The sequence below is a fragment of the Hyla sarda genome, chromosome 1, assembly GCF_029499605.1.
Source record: "Hyla sarda isolate aHylSar1 chromosome 1, aHylSar1.hap1, whole genome shotgun sequence".
In the NCBI taxonomy this organism is placed as follows: domain Eukaryota; kingdom Metazoa; phylum Chordata; class Amphibia; order Anura; family Hylidae; genus Hyla; species Hyla sarda.
Genome location: NC_079189.1, coordinates 29,856,861 through 29,877,695, shown reverse-complemented (window position 1 = coordinate 29,877,695; position 20,835 = coordinate 29,856,861). Strand labels below are relative to the sequence as shown.

The 20,835-nt window shown below is 46.0% G+C and overlaps 1 protein-coding gene across 5 annotated transcripts in view; it reads right to left on the bottom strand.

Annotated features, from left to right (window-relative positions):
* MAVS (mitochondrial antiviral signaling protein) overlaps positions 1-20,377 on the bottom strand; it is a 58,658-nt gene extending 38,281 nt beyond the window's left edge. For 3 of the 5 annotated variants that reach the window (XM_056553515.1, XM_056553569.1, XM_056553565.1), the window contains exon 1: positions 20,280-20,377. The gene's annotated coding sequence lies outside the window, so the exon portion shown is untranslated. Of the gene's footprint in view, positions 1-3,943; positions 3,962-14,601; positions 14,828-20,279 lie in introns of those variants that run through there. The other 2 variants (XM_056553521.1, XM_056553555.1) reach the window with 2 other exon arrangements.
* Positions 20,378-20,835: the final 458 nt, after the last annotated feature.

Sequence of the window (20,835 nt, the reverse complement as noted above, 5' to 3'; positions counted from 1 at the left end):
ACGGGGAGCCCCTACTCCAGTAGTTAATGATTTTAGGTGTTCCCTTACTCTATGATAGAGGGGTCGAATAGTCTTTCCCACGTAATATCGCTCACATGCGCAAACCAGGCAATAGACCACATAATTTGTCTTGCAGGTGAAAAATTGTTTCAACTTAATGTCATGCCCACCTAACTTGACTATGCTAACTTTTAAATAATTTTTACATTGTTTGCAGGAACCGCAAGCAAAATTGCCTAAAGGGTGAGAATCTGTTAACCAATTAGTATTGGGTTTTTTAAGCCTTTTCTTTTTGTAATAAAAATCTTGAATAGTTACATTTCTTCTATGTGTTACTATGTGATTCAATTCTGTCAGAGACTTGAGGTCTTCGTCTTGTTGTAACATAAACCAATGTTTTCGGATTGATTTCTTAATTATTTCATTCATTTTAGTATTTTTGAAGGTAAAAGTAAACCTATTATTGTTATTTTAATTTTTTTGTGATTTCAGTAAAGAATGTCTTGGGATTTGGTCCACGGTCCTTCTAGCATCTTTAAGTACTTTATCTGGATATCCCCTCTTTTTCAGCCTGTCCTGTAGGGCGTCCGCTTGTATCTTATATTTATCAGGGTTATTATTAAATATTTTCAGTCTGATGAACTGACTTTTCGGGATCCCATTTTTTGTGTGTGTGGGATGGGAAGAGGCGTAGTGTAGTATTGAATTTCTGGATGTGGATTTTCTAAATCCCGACGTGACGATACAATCGTCAATAATGTCTATTTGCACATCCAGAAATTCAAGGGACTTATTATCAAAAGTGTACGTAAAAGTCATATTCATGTCATTTACATGATCAAACTGTGCCTCTGTCCCATCCCACACCACAAAAATATCGTCAATGTAACGCAGGAAAAGTTTAATGTGTTTTACAAAGGGGTTACTGGTGGTAAATACATACTTAGCTTCCAACAAAGCGAGATAGATATTCGCAAAGGAACAAGAGATGGGCGTATCCATGGCCGTCTCAAGCCTTTGTTTGAACCACTGTTCGCCATGTTGGAAACAATTATTATTTAGAATGAATGAAGTGGATTCCGTGACAAACTCTATAAAGGCTAGGGATTTATCTGATGCAGTAAGAAATTTACGGAGAGCCTGCACACCCGCACTCTGAGGAATGCGGGTGTACAGGCTTTCTACGTCAATCGAAGCCAAGGTGTAGGTATTTTGCCAATGGAAAGTGTCCAGGGCTGAAATGAGTTCTCCAGTATCTTTTAGATAGGATGGAATATGAGGAAGAAGTGGGGATAGGAGCCAATCTACATAGCCAGACAGGTAGGAAGTGGGGGACCCTATTCCGGCCACTATGGGTCGCCCAGGGGGAGGTATTGCAGCTTTATGGGTTTTTGGCAGGATATACCATTTGGGTTTTGATGGGGTTTCTGGTAGAAGTTTTTCTGCTGTTTTTTTCTGTCAAAATATTAAGGTTGACGTGTTTATGTAATAATGTGCGCTTTTTAGCTTCTCATAAACGGTTATGTTTCCGAGCAGAAGCTCATCTTCGGAATCATAATCCTTTTTGTACCAAAGGACAACGGAGCCCCCTTTGTCAGCTCGGGACAGAACTATGTCTTCTCTTTCGGCTAACTTGCTTAGGGCTTCTTTCTCTTTCTTGGAGATATTATGTACTATAGGGGGGTAGATCAGAGATTTAACGTCTTGACATACTGCTCTGTGGAATAAATCCACAGAGCTGCCCGGGAAGACGGGTGGATTGAAATGGGAGGGGTTGCCTCCCCGAAAGAGGTCTTCCTCCCCATGTCAATGTGTTCCATCTCTAATTCTTCTTCCGATAATGACATTAAAGTATGTATAACATTTACATTCTGTATGGAATGCCCTGAGGCCACTCTTAACCCTATGGGGCCTATCGTACATTTGGTTTCCCCCTCTTTTTTCACAATGTTGTCTGGTTTTTTACCGCTTTTGTTTTGTATGGCAAAATTTTTTTTTAAAGCTAATCTGCGGATGGCTTTAGCCATGTCTTCTTCAAATTCAAAATATTCAAATGGTTCCTGCAAACCAAAATGTAACCCTTTATTCAATACTCGTATCTGGTCGTCACTTAACACCATGTCCATGAGATTGACTATAATATTCTCATTTTTTTTACTGTCTCCAGGTTACTATCTTTCTCTTCACAGCTTTTCAAGATTTTATAACAAAAAGAAAAGGCTTAAAAAACCCAATACTAATTGGTTAACCGATTCTCGCCCTGTAGGCAATTTTGCTTGCGGTTCCTGCAAACATTGTAAAAATAATTTAAAAGATAACATAGTCAAGTTAGGTGGGCATGACATTAAGTTGAAACAATTTTTCACCTGCAAGACAAATTATGTGGTCTATTGCCTGGTTTGCGCATGTGGGCGATATTACGTGGGAAAGACTATTCGACCCCTCTATCATAGAGTAAGGGAACACCTAAAATCATTAACTACTGGATTAGGGGCTCCCCGTCTTATCACCCACATGCGCTCACACCATAACAATAACCCTGATGATATTAAATTTGCCGGAATAGAACGTGTAGAAAACGCCCCTAGAGGTGTGAACAGACACTAACAACTCCTAAGAAGTGAAGCCAGATGGATCATCCGGACGGATGCCACTGGTCCCCTAGGACTTAATGAAAAACAGGAGTATGGTGCACTCTTATAGTAGCTAACTACATAATACTGTTAGTTTGCATAATAGGAAGTTGCTTTTAATGTTTGTATAACACGTTTTACTATACACTTTTGTATCTAAGTTAAGAACCAATGACCTGCAGTTCACCTGCAGCGTCATCAGGATTTACCTGTTTTAAAGCACTCCCCTTCCTGTGACCTCATTATCCCGGTCTGACGAAGCGCTCAGGCGCCAAACAGTCCCGTCACTGAGTGGATACCCCCGCGTCCCGTCCTCACTCTCCCCTGCTTGTCTTCCATGGTTGAAGCTTTGGAATAAAGAACCACTTGCATAGAATACCTGTGTCGGTGTGGTGAGTTGCTCCGTTTCTACCTTCTTCTATTGCTTGCATTTTGTATGGACTTGTCTTATACGTTGAGCACCACTGAAGTCCCTCCAGCTGTTGCAAGGGAAGACACTGACAGACCGAATAGCCTGCTATATCCGAATAGATCGCTTTATCCTAGTGCTAGTCTAGGTGGTGCCGAGTCCCTCTCTATTTAATTTATAAATCTGTTTAACTTTCTGGAGCCAGTTGATATATATTTAAAAAAGAAAAAAAGTTTTTTCCTGTAATACCCCTTTAACTCAGGTTTTTAATCCATCCTGATCGGCAGGAGGATGCTTAGTTAAAGTTAGCTTTCATCATTCTGAGGCACCACAGAGAGCTAAGAGGCAAAGCGTTGGAACACTGTTCTCCTGACCTGTCGGGTGACGGCTCCAGCGTGAGACCCCAGGGACCTGACAGTATTGACATATCCATCTACACTGTACATTCCTCTGTCCACCCATTAGGCCATTAATTCATTTGTCCATTCATCAATCCATTGAACTGTCCAATTGTCCATCACTTCTTCATCCACTCAACTGTGTTATGTTCATCCATCATACACCCACCCGCCCCATCTATCTATGGATCCGCGGATCCCTTTCGGCTGAATACAGAGCTCAGCAATATCTTGAAATACCATAGACAATGAATGGAGTGGTGGCTGAGCATGAACACTGCCACTCGGGGACAACTGGTCTCCATTATTGAGATCAGTTTGGATCCCATTGGTCGAACCTGATCTTGGAATAACCCCTTTGAGGACAGGTTTTTATCCACTGACTTTAAACATTGAATGACTTTATTCAGGCAGAATTCAATAGGTCAGTGAAAAATGAATTAGTAAAAAGTTAAAGAATATTTTAGTATATATTTTTAATCATAATAAATATCTTTGTTTACTTCTTGAGTTCTATTCAGTCATAGGAGAAAGGCCTATATGGTTGCCATCACAGTTCCCACTGTGGTCACTGAATGACTACAGAGATTCTGTAGCGGAGCATTTTCTATAGGATATACATTGAAAAGATTCTTATTTATAGTCTATCTGCATCTATATTATCCAATCATGACTGGTAGGGTTACTGGAGATGGCATCAAGGGCATACTTTCAAGATGGTGTTCACTGTTGCAGTCCTTAAAGGGGTACTCCAGCGCTAAGAAATCTTATCCCCTATCCAAAGGATAGGGGATAAGATGATAAGATGCCTGATCGCGGGGGTCCCGCCACTGGGGACCCCTGTGATCTTCCACGCCGCACCCCGTTAGAATCAGTCCCCGGAGCGTGTTTGCTCCGGGTCTGTTTACTGGCGATCATGGGGACGGGCATAGTGACGTCACGGCTCCACCCCCGTGTGACGTCACACTCCACCCTCTCAGTGCAAGCCTATGGGAGGGGGCATGACAGCTGTCTCACCCCTCCAATAGACTTGCATTGAGGGGGCGGAGCGTGACATCACACGGGGGCGGAGCCGTGACGTCACTATGCTCCGTCCTCATGGTCGAGATGGACTCAGCCTGAGGACCTCCATCGGTTCCGGAAGCCGCTAAAGGTGGGTGCTGCATGGTAGATCCCGGGGGTCCCCTGCAGCGGGACCCTGGCGATCTGACATCTTATCCCCTATCCTTTGGATAGGGGATAAGATTTCTAGGGGAGGAGTACCCCTTTTAAGTGCTTGTTCCTCTTTGAATATCACAACATTGTTCTATATAAAAAGTTAAGTACCTGATTGACTTTGATGGACATACTGGCCCTGTCTTACTAAGCCTGTTGGGTAGTGCTCGTCCTACATCTGGACAAGTCCTTGACTTCCCCATATGATACAAAGTCTGCATCGATACTGATCAGGAAAATGCTACACCTGAGCCTTTTGTGATCCTTGGCGGGTGACCCACACCACAGAAGGAGATTAGGTACATAATGGACATTCTAACACTGATTAATTTTTTTTATTGTCGAAAGGTATCAGCTACCAGGACTGGACACATTGCGGTGTGGGACCATGTCCAAATCAAACTGTATGAGTTCCCAGAAACCATCAGAGACTGGAGTTTCCCCTCCATTCTTTTATCTTCAGGTGATTTTAGAGAATTCTTACAAACTGGGGGATTTTCTTTGATGGCAGTGAACCAAACCCTAACTCTCCACTATTGTGGCATAGCTCAATAAGAAACCATAACATCCTATGTAATCCACTGCTAAACTGAACCGACAAATAACAAAATACACTCAGACCTTCTGGAGAGTCAGTGAACATTCATCATTTAAGAGCACTTGTCACCATACTAAACATGTAATGTATTGTTCCTTATGTAATTATAAGACATTTTGCTATTTACCTGCTGTTAAAATTCTCAACCTTTCTATGATTTTAATGTGATTGAAAACAACGGTCACTAGGTGGCCCTGTTCTGTTCCCTGCTGCGTTAGTTTGGTCTACTCCCAGCCTGGCAGGAGACCAAACTGGGGAAGTGCGTGCGGGGCGTGGCAAGACAAAGCTCTCGCAGGACTCAGTGACATCACGTCTGCTGGGGAACGCCCACTTTCTCTAGCTCAGATAATGTGAGCAAGGGGAAAGGTATGATACAGAGCTTTTTAAAGCTTGGAAAAAATGTTTTAAGGGCAGGAGGGGTGTAAGGAGTAGTTAGGGAATATTATCTGAGTTAGGTTAGAAAATATGGTTTGATGGCAGGTACTTTTTAACTCTCTGATTCCTATATACAGGATTACCTAAAGGCCAAACATCTTCTAGAAAACCCTAGCACGAGCTAAAAGAGGTCTTGAATTTACAAGAAGGACAGAAAGGAACCAAGCTCCCATACACCAAGCATACCTTTCTAAACATTTGTCTTCTGGCTGCATCTTAATTCGTTATCTCAGGATATCACATTACTACATATTAACCCCTGATATCCTGGTACTTAAGGACCCAGGGCAAACCTGTACGCCGGTGGGAATTTCGGTCCCCGCAGGGTGAGAACTGAACCGGGATGCCTGAGGAAATAATTCAGCAGGCACCCCATGCAAACTCCTGGGGGGGGGGGTGTCATGAGACCCCCCCCCATGTCGGCGGTCAATTCAGACCGGCGATTAGTGGCGATTCCGGGTCAATCGGGTCTCCAGTGACCAGAAAAAAAGGGTGATAGGTGCCATCCGAGATGGCACCTATCACTCTTTACCAGCAGGAGTGAGATGGAACAGGTGCCACCTCATGATCACGTGATTTGCTGGTCGGAACGACTGACCAATTACTGTCCTGCTGTGTGGGGTCATACTTCCCTCAGCGGAGGTCAGCTTGGGTCCCCTCAGGCAGCGACAGGACCGGGACATCAGTGGCAGGAGCAGCGGCAGGAGCGGCGGAGACGGCAGGATACGGCAGCAAGTGAGGCCTGTTCGCCTCCTGCTGTTGCCAAGCCACAACTTCCAGCATGCACAGCCAAAGGGCATGCTGGGAGTTGTAGTTTTGCAACAGCTGATTGCACAACTACAACTCCCAGCATGCCCTTTGGCTGTCTGTGCATGCTTGGAGTTATAGTCATGCAACAGCTGGAGGCACATTTTTTTCTATGAAAAAGTGTGCCTCCAGCTGTTGCATAACTACAATTCTGAGCATGCACAGACAGCCAAAAGGGCATGCTGGGAGTTGTAGAAATATGCCTCCAACTGTTGCATAACTACAACTGCCAGCATGTCCTTCGGCTGAGAGTTGTAGTTTTGCAACAGCTGTAGGCACACTGGTTGCGAAACACAGAGTTTCTCAACCAGTGTGCCTCCAGCTGTGGCAAATTACAACTCCCAGCATGCGCTGGCAGACTGTACATGCTGGGAGTTGTAGTTTTGAAACAGCTGGAGGCACACTGGTTGCGAAACATTGAGTTAGGTAACAAACTCTGTGTTTTGCAACCAGTGTGCCTCCAGCCATACATAGCTGCACCTCCCAGCATGCACGGACAACCAAAGGGCATGCTGGGAGTTGTAGTAGTGTGCCTCCAGCTGTTGCATAACTACAACTGCCAGCTTGCTCTTCGTCTGTCAGTGCAAGCTGAGAGTTATAGTTTTGCAACAGCTGAAGGCACACTGTTACGCCGAGCGCTCCGGGTCCCCGCTCCTCCCCGGAGCGCTCGCTTCTCTCTCCCCGCGGCAGCGCTCCGGTCACGTCCTCTGACCCGGGGCGCTGCGATTCCGCTGCCAGCCGGGATGCGATTCGCGATGCGGGTAGCGCCCGCTCGCGATGCGCACCCCGGCTCCCCTACCTGACTCGCTCTCCGTCTGTTCTGTCCCGGCGCGCGCGGCCCCGCTCCCTAGGGCGCGCGCGCGCCGGGTCTCTGCGATTTAAAGGGCCACTGCGCCGCTGATTGGCGCAGTGGTTCCAATTAGTGTGTTCACCTGTGCACTTCCCTATATCACCTCACTTCCCCTGCACTCCCTTGCCGGATCTTGTTGCCTTAGTGCCAGTGAAAGCGTTCCTTGTGTGTTCCTTGCCTGTGTTTCCAGACCTTCTGCCGTTGCCCCTGACTACGATCCTTGCTGCCTGCCCCGACCTTCTGCTACGTCCGACCTTGCTTTTGCCTACTCCCTTGTACCGCGCCTATCTTCAGCAGCCAGAGAGGTGAGCCGTTGCTAGTGGATACGACCTGGTCACTACCGCCGCAGCAAGACCATCCCGCTTTGCGGCGGGCTCTGGTGAAAACCAGTAGTGGCTTAGAACCGGTCCACTAGCACGGTCCACGCCAATCCCTCTCTGGCACAGAGGATCCACTACCTGCCAGCCGGCATCGTGACAGTAGATCCGGCCATGGATCCCGCTGAAGTTCCTCTGCCAGTTGTCGCTGACCTCACCACGGTGGTCGCCCAGCAGTCACAACAGATAGCGCAACAAGGCCAACAGCTGTCTCAACTGACCGTTATGCTACAACAGTTACTACCACAGCTTCAGCAGTCATCTCCTCCGCCAGCTCCTGCACCTCCTCCGCAGCGAGTGGCCGCTCCTGGGATACGCTTATCCTTGCCGGATAAATTTGATGGGGACTCTAAGTTTTGCCGTGGCTTTCTTTCCCAATGTTCCCTGCATCTGGAGATGATGTCGGACCTGTTTCCCACTGAAAGGTCTAAGGTGGCTTTCGTAGTCAGCCTTCTGTCCGGAAAAGCCCTGTCATGGGCCACACCGCTCTGGGACCGCAATGACCCCGTCACTGCCTCTGTACACTCCTTCTTCTCGGAAATCCGAAGTGTCTTTGAGGAACCTGCCCGAGCCTCTTCTGCTGAGACTGCCCTGTTGAACCTGGTCCAGGGTAATTCTTCCGTTGGCGAGTATGCCGTACAATTCCGTACTCTTGCTTCAGAATTGTCCTGGAATAATGAGGCCCTCTGCGCGACCTTCAAAAAAGGCCTATCCAGCAACATTAAAGATGTTCTGGCCGCACGAGAAATTCCTGCTAATCTACATGAACTTATTCACCTAGCCACTCGCATTGACATGCGTTTTTCCGAAAGGCGTCAGGAACTCCGCCAAGATATGGACTCTGTTCGCACGAGGCGTTTCTTCTCCTCGGCTCCTCTCTCCTCTGGTCCCCTGCAATCTGTTCCTGTGCCTCCCGCCGTGGAGGCTATGCAGGTCGACCGGTCTCGCCTGACACCTCAAGAGAGGACACGACGCCGTATGGAGAACCTCTGCCTGTACTGTGCTAGTACCGAACACTTCCTGAGAGATTGTCCTATCCGTCCTCCCCGCCTGGAAAGACGTACGCTGACTCCGCACAAAGGTGAGACAGTCCTTGATGTCTACTCTGCTTCTCCACGTCTTACTGTGCCTGTGCGGATGTCTGCCTCTGCCTTCTCCTTCTCTACAGTGGCCTTCTTGGACTCTGGATCTGCAGGAAATTTTATTTTGGCCTCTCTCGTCAACAAGTTCAACATCCCGGTGACCAGTCTCGCCAGACCCCTCTACATCAATTGTGTAAATAATGAAAGATTGGACTGTACCATACGTTTCCGCACGGAGCCCCTTCTTATGAGCATCGGATCTCATCATGAGAGGATTGAACTTTTGGTCCTCCCCAATTGCACCTCGGAAATTCTCCTTGGACTTCCCTGGCTTCAACTTCATTCCCCTACCCTGGATTGGTCCACTGGGGAGATCAAGAGTTGGGGGTCCTCTTGTTCCAAGAACTGTCTAAAACCGGTTCCCAGTAACCCTTGCCGTAACTCTGTGGTTCCTCCAGTAACCGGTCTCCCTAAGGCCTATATGGACTTCGCGGATGTTTTCTGCAAAAAACAAGCTGAGACTCTACCTCCTCACAGGCCTTATGATTGCCCTATCGACCTCCTCCCGGGCACTACTCCACCCCGGGGCAGAATTTATCCTCTCTCTGCCCCAGAGACTCTTGCCATGTCCGAATACGTCCAGGAGAATCTAAAAAAGGGCTTTATCCGTAAATCCTCCTCTCCTGCCGGAGCCGGATTTTTCTTTGTGTCCAAAAAAGATGGCTCCCTACGTCCTTGCATTGACTACCGCGGTCTTAATAAAATCACGGTTAAGAACCGCTACCCCTTACCCCTCATCTCTGAACTCTTTGATCGCCTCCAAGGTGCCCACATCTTCACTAAATTGGACTTAAGAGGCGCCTATAACCTCATCCGCATCAGAGAGGGGGACGAGTGGAAAACGGCATTTAACACCAGAGATGGACACTTTGAGTATCTGGTCATGCCCTTTGGACTGTGCAACGCCCCTGCCGTCTTCCAAGACTTTGTCAATGAAATTTTTCGTGATCTGTTATACTCCTGTGTTGTTGTATATCTGGACGATATCCTAATTTTTTCTGCCAATCTAGAAGAACACCGCCAGCATGTCCGTATGGTTCTTCAGAGACTTCGTGACAACCAACTCTATGCCAAAATTGAGAAATGTCTGTTTGAATGCCAATCTCTTCCTTTTCTAGGATATTTGGTCTCTGGCCAGGGACTACAGATGGATCCAGACAAACTCTCTGCCGTCTTAGATTGGCCACGCCCCTCCGGACTCCGTGCTATCCAACGCTTTTTGGGGTTCGCCAATTATTACAGGCAATTTATTCCACATTTTTCTACCATTGTGGCTCCTATCGTGGCTTTAACCAAAAAAAATGCTGATCCCAAGTCCTGGCCTCCTCAAGCAGAAGACGCCTTTAAACGACTCAAGTCTGCCTTTTCTTCGGCTCCCGTCCTCTCCAGACCTGACCCTTCCAAACCCTTCCTATTGGAGGTTGATGCCTCCTCAGTGGGAGCTGGAGCTGTTCTTCTACAAAAAAACTCTTCCGGGCATGCTGTCACTTGTGGTTTTTTCTCTAGGACCTTCTCTCCAGCGGAGAGGAACTACTCCATCGGGGATCGAGAGCTTCTAGCCATTAAATTAGCACTTGAGGAATGGAGGCATCTGCTGGAGGGATCAAGTTCTCCTGTTATTATCTACACCGACCACAAGAACCTCTCCTACCTCCAGTCTGCCCAACGGCTGAATCCTCGCCAGGCCCGGTGGTCTCTGTTCTTTGCCCGATTTAATTTTGAGATTCACTTTCGTCCTGCCGATAAGAACATTAGGGCCGATGCTCTCTCTCGTTCCTCGGATGCCTCAGAAGTTGAACTCTCTCCGCAACACATCATTCCACCTGACTGCCTGATCTCCACTTCTCCTGCCTCCATCAGGCAGACTCCTCCAGGAAAGACCTTTGTTTCTCCTCGCCAACGCCTCGGAATCCTCAAATGGGGTCACTCCTCCCACCTCGCAGGTCATGCGGGTATCAAGAAATCTGTGCAACTCATCTCCCGCTTCTATTGGTGGCCGACTCTGGAGACGGATGTTGTGGACTTTGTGCGAGCCTGCACTATCTGTGCCCGGGATAAGACTCCTCGCCAGAAGCCCGCTGGTTTTCTTCATCCTCTGCCTGTCCCCGAACAGCCTTGGTCTCTGATTGGTATGGATTTTATTACTGATTTACCCCCTTCCCGTGGCAACACTGTTATTTGGGTGGTCGTTGATCGATTCTCCAAAATGGCACATTTCATCCCTCTTCCTGGTCTTCCTTCAGCGCCTCAGTTGGCTAAACAATTTTTTGTACACATTTTTCGTCTTCACGGGTTGCCTACGCAGATTGTCTCGGATAGAGGCGTCCAATTCGTGTCTAAATTCTGGAGGGCTCTCTGTAAACAACTCAAGATTAAATTAAATTTTTCTTCTGCATATCATCCCCAGTCCAATGGACAAGTAGAAAGGATTAACCAGATCTTGGGTGATTATTTGCGACATTTTGTTTCCTCCCGCCAGGATGACTGGGCAGATCTCCTCCCATGGGCCGAATTCTCGTATAACTTCAGGGTCTCTGAGTCTTCCTCCAAATCCCCATTTTTCGTGGTGTACGGCCGTCACCCTCTTCCCCCCCTCCCTACTCCCTTGCCCTCTGGTCTGCCCGCTGTGGATGAAATTTCTCGTGACCTTTCCATCATATGGAGAGAGACCCAAAATTCTCTCTTACAGGCTTCATCACGCATGAAGAAGTTCGCGGATAAGAAAAGAAGAGCTCCCCCCGTTTTTTCCCCTGGAGACAAGGTATGGCTCTCCGCTAAATATGTCCGCTTCCGTGTCCCTAGCTACAAGTTGGGACCACGCTATCTTGGTCCTTTCAAAATTTTGTGTCAAATTAATCCTGTCTCTTATAAACTTCTTCTTCCTCCCTCTCTTCGTATCCCTAATGCCTTTCACGTCTCTCTTCTCAAACCACTCATCCTCAACCGTTTTTCTCCCAAATCTGTTCCTCCCACTCCTGTTTCCGGCTCCTCGGACATCTTCTCGGTCAAAGAAATTTTAGCTGCCAAAAAGGTCAGAGGGAAAAATTTTTTTTTAGTGGACTGGGAGGGTTGTGGTCCTGAAGAGAGATCCTGGGAACCTGAGGACAACATCCTAGACAAAAGTCTGCTCCTCAGGTTCTCAGGCTCTAAGAAGAGGGGGAGACCCAAGGGGGGGGGTACTGTTACGCCGAGCGCTCCGGGTCCCCGCTCCTCCCCGGAGCGCTCGCTTCTCTCTCCCCGCGGCAGCGCTCCGGTCACGTCCTCTGACCCGGGGCGCTGCGATTCCGCTGCCAGCCGGGATGCGATTCGCGATGCGGGTAGCGCCCGCTCGCGATGCGCACCCCGGCTCCCCTACCTGACTCGCTCTCCGTCTGTTCTGTCCCGGCGCGCGCGGCCCCGCTCCCTAGGGCGCGCGCGCGCCGGGTCTCTGCGATTTAAAGGGCCACTGCGCCGCTGATTGGCGCAGTGGTTCCAATTAGTGTGTTCACCTGTGCACTTCCCTATATCACCTTACTTCCCCTGCACTCCCTTGCCGGATCTTGTTGCCTTAGTGCCAGTGAAAGCGTTCCTTGTGTGTTCCTTGCCTGTGTTTCCAGACCTTCTGCCGTTGCCCCTGACTACGATCCTTGCTGCCTGCCCCGACCTTCTGCTACGTCCGACCTTGCTTTTGCCTACTCCCTTGTACCGCGCCTATCTTCAGCAGCCAGAGAGGTGAGCCGTTGCTAGTGGATACGACCTGGTCACTACCGCCGCAGCAAGACCATCCCGCTTTGCGGCGGGCTCTGGTGAAAACCAGTAGTGGCTTAGAACCGGTCCACTAGCACGGTCCACGCCAATCCCTCTCTGGCACAGAGGATCCACTACCTGCCAGCCGGCATCGTGACACACACTAGTTGCGAAATGCGGAGTTTGTTACTTAACATGCACTGAGAGACCGTGCATGCTGGGAGTTGTAGTTTTACAATAGCTGGAGGCACAGTTAAGTAACAAACTCAGTGTTTTGCAACCAGTGTGCATCCAGCTGTTGCATAACTACAACTCCCAGCATTCAAGGACAGCCAAAGGGCATGCTGAGAGTTGTAGTTTTGCCACAGCTGGTTTCCCCCATGCGAAAGTACAGAGTATAGTGAGTTTCCCGCAGCCCGTGTGAGTGTACCCTGAAAACATTACACTACACTACACAATATAAAAAGTAAAACACTGCATATACCCCTACACAGTTAACCCCCCCCCCCCCCCAATAAAAATGAAAAACAACTCGTATGGCACTGTTTCCAAAACGGAGCCTCCAGCTGTTGCAAAACAACAAATCCCAGCATTGCAAAAATGAAAAATTATATTTTTCATTTGCACAGTCCACTGTTCCAAAGATCTGTCAAACGCCAGTGGGGTGTAAATGCTCACTGCACCCCTTATTACATTTTATGAGGGGTGTATTTTCCGAAATAGGGTCACACGTGTGTGTGTGTGTGTGGGGGGGTCCACTGTTCTGGCACAATGGGGGCTTTGTAAACGCAGATGGCCTCCGACTTCCATTCAAAGCAAATTATCTCTCCAAAAGCCCAATGACGCTCCTTCTCTTCTGAGCCCTGTAGTTCATCCGCAGACACTTTACATCCACATATGGGGTATTTCCATACTCAGTAGTAATGGGGTTACAAATTTTGGGAGGCTTTTTCTCCTATTACCCCTTGTAAAAATGAAAAATTGGGGGTAACACCAGCATTTTAGTGAAAAAATTAAAAATTTTCATTTTCACATCCAACTTTAGCAGAAATTTGTGAAACACCTGTGGGGTGTAAAGGCTCATTGTACCCCTTGTTACTTTCCCTGTGGGGTGTTGTTTCCCAAATAGTGTGCCATGCTGTTCTGGCACCATAGGGACTTCCTAAATGCGACATCTCTTTTCTGAGCATTGTAGTTCGCCTTCAGGGCACTTTAAGTCCACACATGGGGTATTTCCATACTTAAAAGAGATGGGGTTACACATTTTGGGGGGCATTTTCTCCTATTACGCCTTGTAAAATTTGAGGAGAAAACTGCATTTTTGAGAAAAAATTTTTTATTTACACATCCGATTTTAACGAAAAGTCTTCAAACACCTGTGGGGTGTTAAGGATCAATGTACCCCTTGTTACGTTCCTTGAGGGGTGAGGTTTCCAAAATAGTATGCAATGTGTTTTTTTTTTTTTTTTTTTTGCTGTTCTGGCACCACAGGGGCTTCTTAAATACGACATGCTCCTCAAAAACCATTTCAGCAAAATTTGCTTTCCAAAAGCCAAATCTGACTCCTTCTCTTCTGAGCATTGTAGTGCGCCCGCAGTACACTTGACGTCCACACATGGGTTGTTTCCTTACTCAAAAGAGATGGGGTTACAAATTTTGAGGGGCATTCTCTCCTATTACCCCTTGTAAAAATGTAACCATTTCAGCAAAATTCACTCTCCAAAATCCCACTGTCGCTCCTTCCCTTCTGAGCCCTCTACTGCGCCCGCAGAACACTTTACATTCACATATGAGGTATTTCCTTACTCGAGAGAAATTGGGTTAAAAATTTTGGGGAGGATTTTCTGATTCTCAGAATCAGAATGAAAAGTAAAAGCATCCCAGAGTTATTAATGCTTAAAGCAGTGGTTCCCAACCTTTTTTGGCTTGATAAAAAAAAAATTGTGGCGTACCCTAGAAAAAAAAAGGGGGGGGGGGCAATGCACAACATCAATGTATCTATGCAACTCACAAGTGACATCTTCTAAAATCAGGGTTGTTCCCTTCTCTTCTCCGGGTCATCATAACAATTTCTTCCAGCCAAAATTCTTCACCGTTAAACCTGCAAAACAAACCTATTAAGCTCCACACTTTTCCAGCATCATCATCCAGATTCCCCTTTTATAAAAGAAGAGGAATACAGGGGTGTATAAGTGTAAAAGGGGTGTAGAGGAGTGCACATGGGTGACAGAGGGGTGTACATGGGTGACAGATGGTTGTAAAACAGTGTACATGGGTGACAAGGGGCGTAGGGGTTGACAGAGGGGTGTACATAGGTGTAGAAGAGTGTATATGGGTGACAGGGTGTCGTAGGGGTTGACAGAGGGGTGTACATGGGTGTAGAAGAGTGTACTTGGGTGTAGAAGAGTGAACATGCCTGACAGAGAAGCATAGGGGTGACAGAGGGCTGTACATTGGTGACAGGGAGGCGTAGGGGTTGACAGAGGGGTATACATGGGTGTAGAAGAGTGTACATGGGTGACAGGGAGGCATAGGGGTGAAAGGGGTGTACATGGGTAACAGGGGTGTTGGGGGTGTAGAAGAGTGTACATGGGTGACAGGGAGGCATAGGGGGTGACAGAGGGGTGTACAAGGGTAACGGATGTTGGGGGTGTAGAGGAGTGTACATGGGTGACAGAGGGTGTAGAGGAGTGCACATGGGTGACAGGTGTGTAGAGGAGTGCACATGGATGACAGAGGGGTGTTGAAGGGTGTACATGGGTGACAGATGGTTGTAGAAGAGTGCACATGGGTGACAGGGGTGTAGAGGGGTGTACATGAGTGACAGATAGTTGTAAAAGAGTGTACATGGGTGACAGGGAGGCATAGGGGTGACAGAGGGGTGTACATGGGTAACAGGGGTGTTGGGGGTGTAGAGGAGTGTACATGGGTGACAGAGGGGTGTACATGGGTGACAGGGAGGCATAGGGGGTGACAGAGGGGTGTACATGGGTAACAGGTGTGTTTGGGGTGTGGAGGAGTGTACATGGGTGACAGAGGGGTGTATATGGGTAACAGGGGTGTTGAGGGGTGTACATGGGTGACAGATGGGTGCAGATGGGAGGAAAGAGCTTCATTCAGCTGAGCTGTTTTTCAATGTCCTTCTGCAGGGGGCCGGGAGGATGGTCCTGGTGCCAGGAGGATGGTTGGTCCTGGGGCCGGAAGGATGGATGGTCCTGGGGCCGGGAGGTCCGGCGCAACATCCCCATTACATACAGTATATCCCCTTCCCAGCCTGCTCGCCTGTGACTCAGGGGGACGCTATGTGCGCAGTGCGCATGCACACGCAATGCACATTGAGACTTACCTTTCCCCCTGCTCCGCCGTGCTTCACAGGCGCGCAGGCCGGGGTGGGAGACTGAAAAAATGAAAAATTGCCAGAGTGTCTCAGTACCAATGCTCTGGTCCTTAAGGTGAAAATGGGCTTGGTCCTTAAGGGGTTAAATCTCCTGACCCTCATGGCTTCATACTACCAGATACTCAAAGCCCAGATCACCAACTATCCCACATCCTTTTCAATAACAAAATTTACATGGCCTCTTTGTAATGGACTTTGTGCTCCTCACACCTAAGAAAGACCCACTAGATGATGGCATTACAACCCAATAACATTACTCCCTTACTAAATATTATAAAATGTTATCCTAATTTCTAGTAGACAGGTTGCAAAATGTCTTGCTGCTTCTTCTTACTCCATCCCAATTGGGTTTTTACCAGGAGTAATCACTTCACACCATGGTGGCCCTGACAGTCTTGGCCTTACATAACAGATATCCAACTATTATTCTTCTCAGTCATGTTGCTGATAAGTATTTGATTCAATATCCTGCAAATGATTAAACACCTTTCATTTGTTTTTTTCAGATCCTTCAAAAATGAGCAACAACTAGACTAACCATAAATAGTCTCTACTTTGGAAAAAGAAGCTGGACGACAGGGATGGCCATTGCCATCACACATCATATAATCCATGAATGCTTCCAGGCAACCACATAGTTCTTTGTCCAAGGAATCTTCTTAAAATGTCTTCTTTCTTTAAATCATGACTATTGAAATGAATGAAATCCACACCTCATCCCTCCACCTCATGTGACCAACTGAACCTTCAGCTATATACTGACACTGAGGGACCCTCAGCTATATACTGACACTGAGGGACCCTCAGCTATATACTGACACTGAAGGCCTGATGAACTATGATGTACCTTTTTTTTCTTTCCATCATATACATGAATAAGGTTACACGTGTCTTTAAACATTGACACATTGCAAATGTGCCAAAGTGCGCCAAAGTCTTTAAAGTTGAAAGTGAAAAATTCCATATATGATTGTTATAAAAAAAAAAAAAAAAAAAAAGGAAAGAAGATAAAACCACGGCTCACATGGGAAAATAAGACTTTTCAGGCCAAACACTTACACTGCCTAACCTACTTAAAGAGTACCTGTCAGGATCTTAATGATCTAAATTTTATAATCCTCCCAGTTCGCTGCCCCCATCATGAAACCAACCTCTGCCCGTATTTTTATTATTTGTTAGTTTCCTACCTTGATATTGTTCTGTATTTTCTGCTCAGTCAGGCAGATTCACAGACTGGGAAGGGGCGTTCCCCAGCAGGCGTGACATCATCTTAAGCCATACAAGGGAGAACTTCCTCCCTCACTATGCGCTACATAGCCCAGAGCAGTTCAGTGTGAGATGAGCTATGATTGGATAAGGCTGAATACACCCCCTTGGCATTTTCTGATTTTGTACTTCTGCCAGACCACCAGGCGTCCAAAGTCTGTGCAAGAGATAGGGGGAAATGTGCTCTGGACAAGTAGGGAGACACCTAGTGGCAGCTTTTTTTAAACACAAATAAAACATAGAAAACTTCATTTTTTTTAAACAAAGTACATTAGAATTTTTTTTTATTTACCATAAGGGGTGAAATAGCAAAAATGTGTTTCAATGACAGTGCCCATTTAACCTCTACCTGTTGTAGTAGTAAGGATGATAATTTCTCTTGAAAATTATTAATAAACCTATTTTATACTTTCTAAATAGGGTCAACCATTCGAAAACAAAGAACTGAATTTCTGTCCATTCCTGGCTTTGTATTCAATAATTGCAGTTTTCTATCTAGAATTATTGACTGTGGCATCAAAATAGTTTATTTGAGGTAGGGGTCTCAGCCATTGGTGTCCCTGCGATGCAGTTGTGGGGTGTCACTGGCAGCAAGAGACCTAACAACAACTTCAAGGATCAAACATGGTTACGGCTATATGCCTATTAGATCTGGCCAACAGCAAAGCCTAACCGATTGCCTATTAGATTATTACTCACAAGAAATAATGCTTTAGTATTGTTGTTACAGGCAGGGAATTGTGCAGCCGTGGGCTTACACAGAGCCCCTTTCCTTGCCTACTTGCATATTTGCCCTAGAGAGCGGATCCACAACTGGAGGGCGGTCCCTGCACTGTATAAAGGTACAGCAACATTACAAGTAAAAATAATAAACAAAACAGGGGAAACAGGTCAGGACACAAAGAGTAAACAGGCAAGAACAAATAAACAGGGAAAAAAGATAAGATATAATGTCAGGTGTGAAATGTACTAACAAACAGGTATCAGGAAGATATAACAGCAGGAATATAGAGTATTAACTAACAGCTTCAGGACCAAAGTAATACGGCAGATATGAGATTAATGACAAACAGGTTTCCAGAAAGATATACAGTAGTTGCAGGTTTACTAGGGATGAAGGTGAGTGAACAGAAAACCGAAGTCAGGACAATATACAGATAAGAAATAACAGGTTCAGGAACAAAGAAGACTAAACAGAAGTACAACACACAAGGTAGGGACAAAGCAAGAAAGACACAAACAGATCAGAATACAAGCCAGGTTCAAGTAACACACACAAACTAGACAAGATGAAACCAACTATAATTGCATACAGATCACAACAGGACAAGGCTAAAAACTAGATATACAAACTGCAAAGCCATGGCAAAAGCAAACTAACAAGTCAGAACTGAAAATAATATCAAGCAAATCAAAAGCACAGCTAGAAGGATGAGGAGGAATCAAATGCCCCACCTCAACTGCTGATTGGCCCAGGCCAGTAACTCTTAACTGACTCTTAACTGCAACATGCAAGCCTGGCCAGGGGTGATTGTTATAGGTATACTGTGGTATATCCCATTGGGAAATCACCTAGTGGAACTGCACCCCATTGGATGGGTGGTTAAGATAGCAGCCGGGGGCCTAGTAAATGCCCCTAAGCTGGAAAAAGTTATAGGGGTCAGAATATAGAGACATTTTTCTCTGTGTGTTTTAGAGAAATACATTTTTTTAATATGGCTATATAAGAATAAACAAGTTATATTTACTGCAAAAGTAATGCTTCAATAACAAGCCCCCCCCCCCCCCCCAAAAAAAAAAAAAGAATTTTTTTATTTGAAATTCTCCCCACAAATATTTTATTGAGGTTTCTTTTTATATAACAAGGTAAAAATAAAGGGTGCCATTAAAAAGTACAATGACCATTGACTAAAAACCATTGACTAAAAAATGATGTCTCTGACATCATACAAAGACCATTGCTTAAAAGCACAAAAAGTGGCTGCAGTGTTTAATATATAAAAAAAATAATAATCCATATATACAGTATAACCTTAATGGTAACAACACACATTGAACAGCATAACAAATAAAGTGCATGAGACAAGCGGCCTTGAACTTTTTTTCCCATTCCTCACGCCCCAAATTTTTTAAGTAAACCTAAATGTACCCCAAAATTATTATATAAAATAATGTGAATTATGTAGCAAAAACACAAACACAAAGGTGGTAGAAAACAATGAAGATCTGAGCTCACCCTAAACCACTTAAACGATCAGCCCTAAACAGTGGCCCCCAACTGGGTGATGGTCCCTTTGCTCAGGGAAATCATACACGTCAGGTAAGCAACACACGGTCAAAATAGGTACCTAGCTAGGAGGCAAGGGGTTAATCTAAAGCAAGCCAGGCAGTCAAAACCCATAAAGGAGCATAGCTCAAAACTCATAAAAAACAACAGATTCACAGATTCAGGATGAGCGAGGGTCAAACCAAGAAGCTAGCACCATACAAAATCAGGAGGCAAAAACCACGGTCAGGTGACAAACAGAGGTTGAGTCACAGAAGGTCAAATATACAGTTGTAATGGGTAAGAACCGCAATCCCAGGCATAAGATTGGGTAAGAAGGTAGTTTAAATATACCTCTACTGTAAGGTATGAGTGCAGAAGCCACAACTGATTTGCCCAGTTCTCGTACCTCCTGGTAGCCTGGGCCAGCAGTGTCATACAGTGATGACATGGACAGCAAGGAATGTTACCAACAGCCCTCATACAGCGCCATCAAGAGGACAATAGAGTTATGGCTCCTGGTACTCCACACACACAAAAAGTCAAAATTGGCTGGACCTTAAAGGGTTAAAGAGGTATTCTCAATATAGATCAGTACGTTGTATACACAGGACATGATATGTCATAAATATGTGACGGGTGCAGGTCCAGGAGTGTGAATAGTGTGTGGTGTGAATACCCTGTGTATATAGATATATAGTATATCACACAGCACATATACAATTCATAGACACCCAGTACATATCATTCCTGCACCTACTTGTGTCTGTCTCTGGCCAAGCTGCAGTCTCAGCAAGAATACGCTTCTCTTCTTGTAGTAGATACTTCCTGGAATGGTTGTATCTACACCGACATCCCAACACTGCCACCTGATAGGAGCAAATACTATACAGGCCCCGCCTCTCTGCGCCTGTCATATTCCCAGGGTTAACTCTCTTCCTGCCAGTATATTGTATAAGCACACAATGTAGCAGAGCTGGATATTAAAGCTTAAAGTGAGAGATCATTTTAGAGGAATAGTGAGTACAGCTCTGGAGTATAATACAGGATATAACTCAGGATCAGTACAGGATAAGTAATGTAATGTATGTACACAGTGACCTCACCAGCAGAATAGTGAATACAGCTCTGGAGTATAATACAGAATATAACTCAGTATCAGTACAGGATAAGTAATGTAATGTATGTACACAGTGACCTCACCAGCAGAATAGTGAGTACAGCTCTGGAGTATAATACAGGATATAACTCAGGATCAGTACAGGATAAGTAATGTATGTACACAGTGACCCCACCAGCAGAATAGTGAGTACAGC